The following is a 13562-nucleotide window of genomic DNA, read 5'->3' on the forward strand; positions in this document are numbered from 1 at the left end:
GATAGAACATGAACTCCATAAGGACAGGTACTTTGATATTTTTATTCATTGCAATATCCCTAATGCTTAGTTTAGTCTTTGATACATACTGGAAGTTAATCAATGAATGAATGAGTGAATGAATGAATGAATGAATGAATGGAGTAACTCCTCCTCAGTGAAGTAAATTGTTTCTTGGCTTCAGATAGTTAGATTTGGTTTCTGCTGCTTAAAGTTAATAATCCTGACCTACATGGAATTGAATTTTTTGAAAGTTCTTATCTTCTCAGAAGAAAAATTTAATCCAAATCCAGTATTTGCCAATAGAAGGAGATTGTCAGTTAATCTTGGATCATTTCTCCCTGTCCTTAGGCACTAGTTAAAAGCCCTTCTCAGAAATGTAGCTACATGAAATTTGATTCACAGCCCCATTTCAGATGCCTAGCAGACATTTGTTTAATGCAGTTCTGTTGAGCTGAAATGAGAGCTTTTCCTGCCTTTCCTTTCTGGATATATAACATTGTAAGTAAATGACATACCCAAGAACTCCAGTCCTTGAATGACATCATTAACTCTTCCCAGCAATGCTAATCTAAATACTTTAAAAGCTAAACATCCAAATACATCACAATTAATCCTGTCATTCCTTCTCCCTTACCTTTTGTTTTCTGGGAGAAGGCTCTGAGATGGTAGAAGGACGTATTGGAGGAGCCTAAAGTGGAGAAGGATTCTTGCTTCTCCCAAAGCCCAGTTTCCTGGTTAGTATTGTTTGACCTGGTGATTTAAAAAAAAGTGTGTGGGAAGTGAAAATGTCTCATTTCCTATTATGGTGTGGGTATTGTTTTCTATGTAGTTAGTTTTATTGTAGGACATATAGAGGAGATGCTTCTCAATTCCTGTCAAATTTTTTTTTAATTTTATTTTATTTTATTTGAGAACATACTGTACAGAGGGGCTACAATTACATGGGCAGGATAATGCATACATTTCTTACCAAGCATTGCAGCCTCCTCCTTTGTTTACCCTTCACCTCCCTTCCCAGCCTCCCCCCTCCCTCCTGTCAAATTTTAAAGATCAACAATTTTTCGGTTTTAGTCTTGGAAATATATACATCCTTTTTTGGTTATTTGTACTTTAGTGAATGTTTGGGGATATCATGTCAGAACTTTCAAACAGAAGCTCTAGTCATAATTTCTATGCAAGTTATAGTCTAAGTAGTAGTTAAGGGCCCCTACTCAAAAGTGAAATATATACTCACACTTGAGTCAAGGTAGTACTTGCATTCACTGATTTCATAAGTTGACAAAATAATAACTTTGTGACATGATCTTGAGCTTTGAGCTCTTGCTTTTGCTGATATTGACACATTGTCTGCCCACCCCATTTCAAACCCTTCTACAAAAGAAAGTAGCAAGTTTTAATCGCAGTGGTAAATTGTTGAATTTTCCTATATCCCCCAGGTCCTTTGTTTGCATTTAGGTCCTTTGTTTCCAAAGATGTTGGTGGCCTTGGCATGACTAAGTTACTCATACATCTTTTTAATAGTAGCCACATTATTTGCATTGTGAACTGCCTTTGAAATACTTCAGTTTTCATTTAGATTTACATTGCTTGAATATTATATTAATGCTGATATTATCGCATTATCATCATAATTTTGCTGGAATTGGAGCTTGAACTCAGGACCTTGAGCTCTTGCGTGGCTTTTTCTATTCATGATTTTACTCTACCAATTGAGCTAGGCCTCCACTTTCAGGGTTTTTTTTTTCTGGTTAATTGGAGAAAAAAATCTAATAGATTTGTCTGCCCAGGATGACCCTGAACCTCAATTATTAGATCTCAGCTTCCTGAATAGCTAGGATTATATGCAGGATCAACCAGCTCCTGCCTTACAATGTGTTATTATTTTTTTTGAGAAGTCAACAAGCTACTTATGTATACTGCTGTCCTATACAGAGTACTTGATAACTTTTGATTGATTAAAGCTGCTATGTGTTCAGTGGCAGGCACAAATACTGAATTTCAGTTCTACAATTATGGAGTGAATGAAGAAGGATAAGCTGCATATACTACACATATTGGTTGACATTGTCTATTTTGTAGTAAGCATTTCCAATGCGCTGTGTCATTTAGTTTAGTTTAGTTTAGTTTAGTCTTTGATGCAGAAAAGTTTAGGCTCAGAAGAAATGATTACATTATCACAACTACAATGACGTAAAAATCACATTCCAGGAGCTCAAGAGGAAAGGTCAGAAAATAGGAAAAATTCTTGAATTATGATGAAGTGTAGGTTGGAAGTTTCTAGTTATTATTAATAGAGACCTGGAATTCCAAAGCATACATTTCTACAGTTGGTATCTGAATTCAGAATGCAACTTTTTTCCTTTATAGTCTTCATCATTTTGCATTCTTCATTCGGAAGAAACTGTAACAAGGAACTTGTGCAACAGTGTGAAGGAATGAGGAACTTGTATGATTACTGAGCACTTAATGTATCGCCATTATTCATCATGCTCATGGTAAATGCCTATCAGAACAGTAGCCTTATTTCTGATTATTTAAAGGCTTGTTTCCCCTACTAATCAAGGCATTGCCCTCTAATTGCCCATGTCTAGTCGTAAGTTGACAGTTTCATTTTAGGAAACTTCTCCTTGGAATGATGTAATTTGACAATGCAAAACCCTATTATCCTAGCTATCTAGTGTTCAATAGAGAAAATTGCTTGATGGGGAGATATTGTTTGGGGTTAAAAACATAAGTCACATTGGACAAATCAATGATGGATATCTAGTTTATAGTATAATGACTATACTACTTAATACTATATTGTAGACTTGCAGTTTGCCAAGAGACCACACCTTCCATGTTCTCACATCCCACACATGTGAATATTCATACACAATGGTAAGTATGAGGTGAGGTGATATATATGTTATTTAGCTTGACTATGTTAACCATTTCATAATGTATTCATATTACAACATCTACCATGCTGCACATCACAAAATTCATTATTTAGTCGTACTTCAAAAAAGGTAACAAAAAAGAAGAGGTTTTCTGCAATGATAAATATGTCCTTTATTTGTTCTGTCCAACAGACAAAACACTAGCCACTCGAAATGTGGCTAGTGTGATTGAGAGATTGAAAGGTTAGTCTATTTAATTTTAATTAAATTTAAATACAGATCACTATTTGTAAATAGTTACTATAACAGCTGACACAGCTTTACATTAGGCATCTCACCCCCCAGAAATGGACTGAACATGTAAGGTTACTTATCAGTTTGCTTTTCCACCTTGATTGTTGTAACTAGACACAAGAATCATATGATCTCCCCTGAACAATCTTATCGATCACTTCCTCCTCTTTCTTCAATCACTTTTCTTCTTACCACTTGTATTAGCATTTCTTCCAAAAATATTTTATTGGAGTGCATTAATAGTAAGAGCAAATTTTAACTGTGATAATTCTCTAGAGGTGTACAGTGTACTTAGAACAAGTTCGTTCCCTTTATCATATTCCCTAGCCCCTCCCCCTCCCTCCCTCTTATTTTTGTAAACAGCTTTGGTGGGTTTCACTTGCTATCTCCATGTATGCATACGTATTAATAAATATATGTACATATACATGTATTTGTATATACACATGTACATATATGCATACGCATATTTATATCTATCTATATTTATACAAATACAATACTTTAAACTTTTCTTTATCCACAATATCCTCTCCTTTCCATTTGGTGACCCTAGACAGTTCCCCTTTTACAATCATATCTCATTATCATCAGTTGTTTCTTACATCTCTGGAATGAAACCAATTTAATCATGGTACATGATCTTTTTTACTGCATGTGTAAGCATTTTTACTGATGTGTAAGTATTTTTTGGACAAATTCTTGCATCTACTTTTATCAAGGAAATTGGTCTACAATTTACTTATTTTTTTCTTACCATTATTTTTTTTGTGAAAATACCGTACAGAGAGGTTACAATTACATGAGCAAGGTAATGAGTACATTTCTTATCAAGCATTGTTGCCTCCTCCTTTGTTTCCCTTTCCCATCCCTTCCCATCTCCCCCTCCCCCCAACACTGTGCCCATCTCTCCCCCCCATTCCCCTTGGCCCCCCCACCCCCTCTCTGCACCAAAGTTGTAAAGTTCCTTTTTTGACATAATGTCTTGTACATCTCATTGTTGCAATCGGTCAACCTGTATCCCTGTTTAAACAATTTGTTTTTTCCCTTCCCCTCCACAAATTATATCAACATCAAAATACAGTGAAAACAGGGGTTATACCGTGGGGGAGGGACATAGAAAGCAAAAAATCACCATATAAATATGTTAGAAACAATAGCAAGAAAGAAAAAACATGTGACTCCTTATCTTGGGGTTCATTTTGCCTAACATCAACTTGTCTGACCTTTTCTGCTTGTCTCAGACATATACTAGTAATTGCAAATAAGGGAAACCATGGAACCTATGTTTCTTTGGGCCTGGCTTACTTCACTTAACATAATTTTTTCCAAGTCTTTCCATTTCCTAACAAATAGGGCAATGTCATTCTTTCTGATGGAGGCATAGAATTCCATTGTGTATATATGCCACATTTTCTTGATCCATTCATCTACTGAGCGGCATCTGGCATCTGGGTTGGTTCCATATCTTAGCTATGGTAAATAATGCTGCAATAAACATAGTTGTGCTGGTAGCTTTAGTATGGTCTTGTTTGTGATCATTTGGGTAATTGCCCCAAAGTGGGATTTCTGGGTCATAGGGGAGCTCTATGTGGAGTCTTTTGAGGAACCTCCATACTGCTTTCCAAAGTGGTTGAACAAGTTTACACTCCCACCAACAATTCAATAGGGTTCCCTTCATTCCACATCCCCTCCAGTATCTGTTGTTATTAGAGTTCTTGATTATAGCCATTCTAACTGGGCTGAGGTGGAATCTCAGTGATGTTTTGTTTTGCATTTCTTTTATGGCTAGAGAGGTTGAGCATTTCATGTGTCTATTGGCCATTCTTCTTTCCTCTTCAGAGAAGTTTCTCTTTAATTCTTTAGCCCACTTATTTATTGGGCAGTTGTTTCTTTGAGGATTTGTTGTTGGGGTATTTAATTTTTTGAGTTCCAGGTATATTTTAGATATGAGACCCTTGTCTGTTGTATGGCTAGTGAAGATCTTCTCCCAATCTGTGGGCTTTCTATTGATCTTGTCCTTTGCCATGCAGAAGCTCTGCAGCTTCATGCAATCCCATTTGTCCAACCTTTCTTTGATTGTTGCATTTCTGAGTCTCTATTAAGAAAATTTTGGCCTGTGCCAAGGAGACCTAGGGTTTCTCCTAATCTTTCCTATAATGTTTTCAGGGTGTCTTCTTTGACTCTAATCCATTTGGAGTTGATTCTGGTGCAGGGTGATAGATAAGGATCTAGCTTTAGTTTTCTACAAGTGATTAACCAATTTTGCCAGCACCATTTACTGAAGAGGCTGTCTTTCTTCCATTCTATTTTTTTTTTTAGCTCCCTTATTGAAGATTAAATGGCTATAGGTCTGTGGGTTCATTTCTGGGTTTTCAATTCTATTACATTGATCCTGAGGTCTGTTCTTGTGCCATTACCATGCTGTTTTGATTACTATGGCTTTGTAGTAGAGTTTGAAATTTGGTATTGATATTTCTGTTAAGGATCGTTTTTTGCTATTCTGGGTCTTTTATTGTTCCATATGAATTTTTGGATTGCCTCTTCTATTTCCTTGAAGAATGAGGCTGGAATATTGATAGGTATCGCATTGAATTTGTAGATAGCCTTGGGAAGTATTGCCATTTTCCTGATGTTGATCCTTCCAATCCAGAAGCATGGGAGGTTTTTCCACTTTCTAAGTCCTGTTTTGATTTTCTTTTTCAGGTTTTAAAGTTTTCATCATAGAGGTCTTTCACTTCTTTGGTTAAGTTAATTCCTAGGTATTTTATTTTTTGTGGGGCTATTATGATTTCAGCCATGCTTTTCTCATTGTTGACATACAGAAAAGCCATTGATTTTTGAGGGTTAATTTTATGCCCTTCTACTTTGCAAAGTTTTGAATCAGCTTGAGTAATTTGGGAGTGGAGTCCATGGGATTCTTTAAATACAAGATCATGTCGTCTGCAAAGAGGGAGTTTTACTTCATCTTTCCCTACGTGGATCCCTTTTATGTTTGCATCTTGTCTTACTGCTGTAGTTAGGCATTCTAATACTAAATTGAAGAGAAGTGGACAGAGTGGACATCCTTGTCTCGTTCCTGAGTTAAGAGGAAATGGCTTTAGTTTTTAACCATTAAGTATAATGCTAGCTGTAGGTTTGTCATATACAGCCTTTATTGTATTGAGGAATATTCCCTGGATTCCTAGTTTTTCCAGAACCTTCATCATAAAGGGATGTTGGATCTTGTCAAATGCTTTTTCTGCATCTATTGAGATAACCATGTGGTTCTTATCCTTGCTCTTGTTGATGTGATGAATTATATTAATTGATTTGCGTATATTAAACCAGCTTTGCATCCCTGAAATGAATCCTGTTTGTGGTGTATGATTTTTTGGATGAATTGTTGAAGTCGATTGGCTAAAACTTTGTTGAGAAGTTTTGCATCAATGTTCATCAAAGAAATGGGTTTATAGTTCTCTTTCTTTGATGAGTACCTGCCTGGTTTTGGGATGAAGGTTATGGTAGCTTCATAGAATGAGTTCGGTAGCGAACTTTCTCTTTCAATTTCATTGAAGAGTTGGAGGAGTATTGGTGTGAGCTTTGCTTTGAAAGCCTTGTAGAATTCTGCTGTAAATCCATCTGATCCTGGGATTTTCTTAGATGGGAGGTTTAACTCATCTTGGTTTAGGTCAGCATGTCGATATTTGCTAGGAAATCGTCCATCTCTGCCAAGTTCTCAAACTTATTAGCGTAAAAGTTTGAGAAGTATTCCCTTATAATGTTCTGAATCTTGGTTGTTTCTGTGGTGATGTTTCCATTCTCATCTCTGAGTTTATTTAGTTGGGTGTGTTCTCTTCTTTTTCTGTTCAGATTTGCTACGGGTCTGTCAATTTTGTTAATTTTTTTGAAGAACCAACTCTTTGTTTTGTTGATTCTTTCTATAGTTTTTTTGGATTCTAATTCGTTTAATTCTGATTTAATTTTAATTATTTCTTTCCATCTACTGGAATGGGGCTTATCTTGCTGCTGTTTTTCAAGGAGGTTCAGCTATCTCATTAAATTGTTGGTTTCAGATCTCTCCAATTTGTTGATGTAGGAACTCAGAGCTATAAACTTGCCTCTGAGTACTGCCTTTGCTGTGTTCCAGAGGAGCTGGTAATTTGTTTGTTCATTTTTTTGAATGTCATGAACATTTTAATTTCCTTTCTAATCTCTTCCATGACCCACTGGTGATTCAACAGTGTGTTGGTCAGCCTCCATGTGTTACAGAACTTTCTTTGGTGGCTTTTGGTGTCAAGGAGAAAAGATCAATCACCTATAAAGGGAAACCAATTAGAATAACCTCAGGTTTCTCAGCAGAGACATTAAAGCAAGAAGAGCTTGGAATGATGTATGCCATGCCCTAAAGACAAACAGCTATCAACCAAGAATATTGTACTCAGCTAAACTCTCCTTCATAACTGAAGGTCAAATAAAAACTTTCCGTAGCAAAGAAAAACTGCAACAATATATCTCCACCAAACCAGCCCTACAAAAGATAGTTAAAGATGTCCTACGCATAGAAAACCAACAAGACCACAATAAAGGCTAAGAATCCGCATCCAAACTGAGAATTCAAGAACCATAGGAAGAACCCAGTTGTCGCAGCTCCCAAGAAGGTGGATAATATGGCAGGAACTACCAAACACCTCTAAGTCCTAACTCTTAACATTAACAGATTTAACTCTCTAATTAAGTGACATAGACTGTCTAGTTGGATTAAAAAGCAAGATCCTTCTATCTGCTGCCTTCAGGAGTCACACCTTGCCCATAAAAACAAACATTTTGAAAGTGAAAGGCTGGAACAAAATCTACCAAGTAAACGGCCCCCATAAACAGGAGGGAGTTGCAATACTACTGTCAGATAAAATAGACTTCAAATTAAAATTAGTTAGAAGAAAAAAAATAAATAGAATTAGTTAGAAGAGATAAAGAAGGTCGCTACATACTAATTAAGGGATCTCTCCTTCAGGAGGATATTACAATTCTAAATATCTATTTGGCAAACAACAGAGCACCCAAATTTATCCAAAAAACACTACTTTCCCTTAAATCTCACATAGATCCAAAGTCATTAATTGTTGGGGACATTAACACACCACTATCCTCACTAGATAGATCAACTTGGCAAAAACTCAACAGAGAAACCACAGATCTAAACAACTGCATAGATCAACTAGATTTAACAGACATCTACCGAATATTTCGCCCAGCAGCATCAGAATACATGTTTTTCTTAGCAGCACATGGAACATTTTCCAAAACAGACCACGTTTTAGGTCACAAAGCAAACTTGTTCAAATTCAGAAACATTGAAGTTATACCTTGCATTCTCTCAGACAACAAGGGAATAAACTTAGAACTCAACAATTTTCTTTTTCCTTGTATCTTTATCAGGTTTTGGTAGGAGGAGAGCACTGGCCTCATAGACTGAGTTTGGCAGCATTGCTTCCTTTGTATTCTATGGAATATGTTGAGGTGTTAGTCTTTAAAGGCCTGGGAGAAGTCAGAAGTGAATTCATTCAGTCCTTAGCTATTGTTTGTATGTTTTTTATTGTAAAAGTACTGTACAGAGGAGTTAGTTACATGAGCAAGGCAATGAATGAGTACACTTCCTATCGAGCATTGTTGCCTCCTCCTTTGTTTTCCTTAGCTACTTTTTTTTGGTACTGCTTACAACTAACTGGTTAATAGTCCCTTGATTTATTTTGGTAGATCAAATGGATTTAGAAATGTATCCATTTCTTCTAGATTTCCCAATTAATTAGAATATATGTTTTCAGTGTACTCATGAATGATCATCTGGATTTCACTGGTATTTGTTGTGTCATCCATTTTTAATTTATTTTTATTTATTTATTTATTTATTTATTTATTTATTTTTTGGGTCCGGTCATGGGGCCTGAACTCTGGGCCTGGGCGCTGTCCCTCAGCTCTTCAGCTCAAGGCTAGCGCTCTACCACTTGAGCCACAGCGCCACTTCAGGCTTTTTTCTTTTTTCTTATGTGGTGCTGAGGAATCGAACCCAGGGCCTTGTGCATGCAAGGCAAGCGCTCTACCACTGAGCCACCTTCCCAGCCTTAATTTATTGTATTAATTTAGCTCTTTTCCCTCCTTTTTTTAGTTTGCCTAAGGTTTTTTTTTAAGTCAATCTCACTTATGAATTAAAAAAACTACTCTTGTTTCATTTATTCTTTGTACTTTTTTAGTCTTCATTTCGTTATTTTTTACCCCAGTCTATGTTTTCCCACTGATATGTTTAGGGTTTTGGTTGCTCTTGTTCTCCTAGGATCCCGAGGTTGTGCATTAGGTTATTTACTTGAGATCCTGCTGGTGAGCTTCTTAACATAGGTGTTAACAGCTATAAAATTCCTTCCAGCATTGCCTTTGTTGTATTATGGAGGTTGAGGTTAGTTGTGCTTTCATTTTCATTAGATTCTAGGAATTTTAAAAGCTTTCATTTCTTTAATGTGAAATGATTATTCAACAGTGGGTTTTTCAGTCTCCACGTGGTTGAATATGATCTGTAGTTTCTTTTGTTGTGGCTTTCTAATTTTATTCTATTATTTCCTGATAGTATGCAAGTGATTATTTTGATTTCCTTCTACTTGTTAAAGATTTACTGTATGTCCTAAAATATGTTCTATTTTGGAGAAGCTCCTGAATAGATGCATTGTGTAGCTGCTGAATGAAATCTTTTGAAGATTTATATTTAATGTATCTTTAGTGTCACTTAATTTGGAAGTTGCATTTTGATTTTTTTTTTGTTGAAGTTACTGATCTATTGATGAGAGTGGGTTGTCAAAGTCTCCCCCTATTATTGTGTTGGAGTTTATTTGTGCTAGTAAATATAATAGTGTTTGTTTAATGAAATGAGATACCCAATATTTATTGACTATATGTTAACAATTGTTATATTTTCTTCATGGATTATTTCCCATAATAATATAATGTGACCCTTTGTCTTCTCTTAATAATTTTCACTTAAAGTTTGCTTTGCCAGATATGAATAGAGCTACTCCTGTCTACTTTGGGGTCCATTGCTTAGAAAATCTCTTTCTTTTTTTATGCCAATTGTGGGGCCTGAACTCTGGGCCTGGGCACTGTCCCCCAGCTCTTCAGCTGTAGACCAGCGCTCTACCACCTGAGCCTCAGCCCCAGTTCTGGCTTTTTCTGCTTTTGTGGTGCTGAGGAATCGAAGCTAGGGCCTCATGCATGCAAGGCAAGCACTCTACCACTGAGCCACCTTCCCAGCCCGAAAATCTCTTTCTTATTTTTGCCCCAAGCCAAAGTGTATTCCTGTCAATAGGATGTATTTCAACAACAAATAGTTGGGTCTTGCTTTTTAATTCAGCTCTCTATTCTGTCTTTTGATTGGAGAATTAAGACTATTAACATTCAATGTTAATATTAAATGTATGTAGTATTTCTTGTTATTATAGTATTTTTGCAATGCTTGCTTTTCTCCTAATGATCACATGCTAATCTATTTGCTTAGAGGGATTTATTGTTTCCTTTATTTTCCTGCTTACATTTATCTTCCTCTTCTCTATGTAAAATTCATTTAAATATCGTCTGCAGTGTTGGCTTAGTAGTCATAAAATCCTTTAGTATTTGTTTTGGTCTCAAACAAAGAGGCTTTCTCTCAAAATGACACATTGCTAGGGTAAGAGGAGTGACAGACTTTTTTATTGTTATTATAAAGGTAATGCACAGAGGGATTATAGTTTCATAAGTCAGGTGAAGAGTACGTTCCTTGTAGGACAATGTCACCCCAATGTCACTCTCCAAGGTTTTCCCTCCCATCCTGTGACAGACATGTTTATTGACTAAGACTAGTCTTCCACACCAGAGCATCTGTTGTCTTAGAAATCCCTGTACAAATTTGAACCTAATAGGAAATGTGGGTTTATCCTGCAGCTAGAATTTCCAGTATATTGCCAGGACCATCTGCCTCTCCTTGTGATGGTGTCTACAGTTTCCACTCCCAAGCCTATGAAACCAGGGGACAGGCTTGAAATTTGATTTTCTCTGTTGCCTCAGCTTTTTTTTTTCTTTTTCTCCTTCCTTCCTTCCTTCCTTCCTTCCTTCCTTCCTTCCTTCCTTCCTTCCTTCCTTCCTTCCTCCCTCCCTCCCTCCTTCCTTTCTTCCTTTCTTTCCCAGTCCTGGGGCTTGAACTCAGGGCCTGGGCACCGTCCCTAAGCTTATTTTTGCTCAAGGCTAGCACTCTACCACTGTGAGTCACAGTGCCACTTCAGGCCTTTTTCTGTTTATGTGGTACTGGGGAATTGAACCCAGGGCTTCATGCATGCTAGGCAAGCACTCTACCAATGAGCCACATTCTACACCCTGTTGCCTCAGGTTTTTTTGGTGCTTTTCTGCACTAAACTATTTCCGGATTCCTAATACCCTTCTATTTTATTCTTTAGATATGGTCTGTCCTGTGTTAAGCTGATTTTTCTCGTTCATGGAGTCAAAACAGACGATACTTTTAATCTGTTGTCTTGCCCCAATCCCCCAAATTAGTTTTTCTGTCTCAATATTTTTATCATTGCCTGCATAATTCCAGCAGAAATTGCTTTCTTGCACAATTTTATCATAATAGAATCATTTCTGATACATTTCCTCATACTTGAAATATTAAAATGATAGCTTATGAAAGCTTCAAAGCAATTATTTCCCAAAATGTGGAGGATGTGCCCCTGGTGGCCTGAGAGAACTTTAAGAGGTGTGAATGGCAAGCATTTACATAATGATACTACTTATTTTTATCTTTATGGGTATTAGAACAATATGATGAGCACCTCATCATATTGATTTCATGGATATTATAGCTTAATATGGTGCTAAAGTAGGTATTTACACTTTAGAGAGTCATTCAGAAAAACATTAAGCAAATCATGGTACTGTTTATTTGTAAAATGCTTGAACTCTGGGAAATGTGGTTGCTCAATAAACTCCTATATCAGCTTCATCTGCTGCAATCCCCCCCTGCCCACCCCATCCCACGTACCCCTATGTACTTCTCAATCATGTCATTGTATTTGTGTTCACTTAGTTATCTCTGTGTTTGACCTCTCACTTCCAGCAGTTGAAATTCTACATAGCCATCAAGCCCAGGTTAAATCCCAGAGAACTCCTCCCTGTTATATATTCTTCTCCAGCTCCGTTTTTCTTGTATTTTCTTGGCACTACTGAGGATTGAACTCTGGGTTTTGTGGCTTGGCATGGCAGATGCTCTGCCACTGAATCATATTAACCAGCCCTTGTGCTGGTTTTTTTTTTAATTATTACTAAGTTTTTTATTGTGAAAATACCGTACAGAGGTGTTACATGAGCAAGGTAATGAGTACATTTCTTATCAAACATTGTTGCCTCCTCCTTTGTTTCCCCTTACCATCCCTGCCCTCCCACCTCCCCCAAAGTCATAAAGTTCATTTTCAACATAACATGTACAGCTCATTGTTGCAATGGGTCCACCTGTAGTGCTGGTTATTTTTGATAGAAGGTCTTGATTTCACTCTGATTGGATTGTACAAAAATGTAAATATTTATATTTCTTGCTTTATCTGGGAAGGTAGATAGAAATCATCATGCCAAGCTATTGATTGAGAGGGATCTATTGAATGATTTGCTTGGGCTAGACTTGAACCATGATCTTCCATAAACCATCTCCATTTCCTGAGTCAGTAGGATTATAGTCATGAGACAACTGTGATTGATCCCAGTTCTTTCCTGAAGCAAATGGCATCTGTCTTCTTCTTCTCCTTGTATTTTATTCATTGTTTCCGTTCCCATTGTAAAGATTTGTTTTACTCACTAAACTGAGAGTTCTCTGAAAATAGAGACCATCTTAATCATTTCTGTGCCTTAGACTTAGTCACTGTAACTGGCATAATTGTAAGTGCTTCAGGAGTGTTTTCCAAAGCAGCAGTCCCAGCTTTCTAGTAGGTAGAGGTAGATGGATTACAGTCTGAGGGTAGCCCTGGGCAAACACATGAGACCTCATCTGCAAAATCAAAACAGATTGGGAGCCTAGCTTAGTGGGAGAGTCCCTGTGTAGCTAATGTGAGGCTGTGCCATAAAACCTCAAACTGTCCCCCTTCCAACGTTACTTTAAAATTTTCAACTTTTAATTTAAGCTTTATTATACTTAAGCTTTATTTGTTTCTACACTTTCCTCTTTTCCTTTCATACTCATTTTATTTGGAAGCAGTGTTTGGTTACCCCATAGAGGTAAAAGCTTAGGAACTGAGGTTAAGTATTTGCCAAAAGAAACAAATGATGATATTAATTATGTGAGGAAAAACTTGCAAAGCTTCTAAACTAAACAAGATAATCTTTTATACTTTACTTTTACAA

The sequence above is a fragment of the Dipodomys merriami genome, unplaced genomic scaffold (genome assembly GCF_024711535.1).
Source record: "Dipodomys merriami isolate MVZ:Mamm:240054 unplaced genomic scaffold, mDipMer1.0.p SCAF_112, whole genome shotgun sequence".
Lineage (NCBI taxonomy): Eukaryota > Metazoa > Chordata > Mammalia > Rodentia > Heteromyidae > Dipodomys > Dipodomys merriami.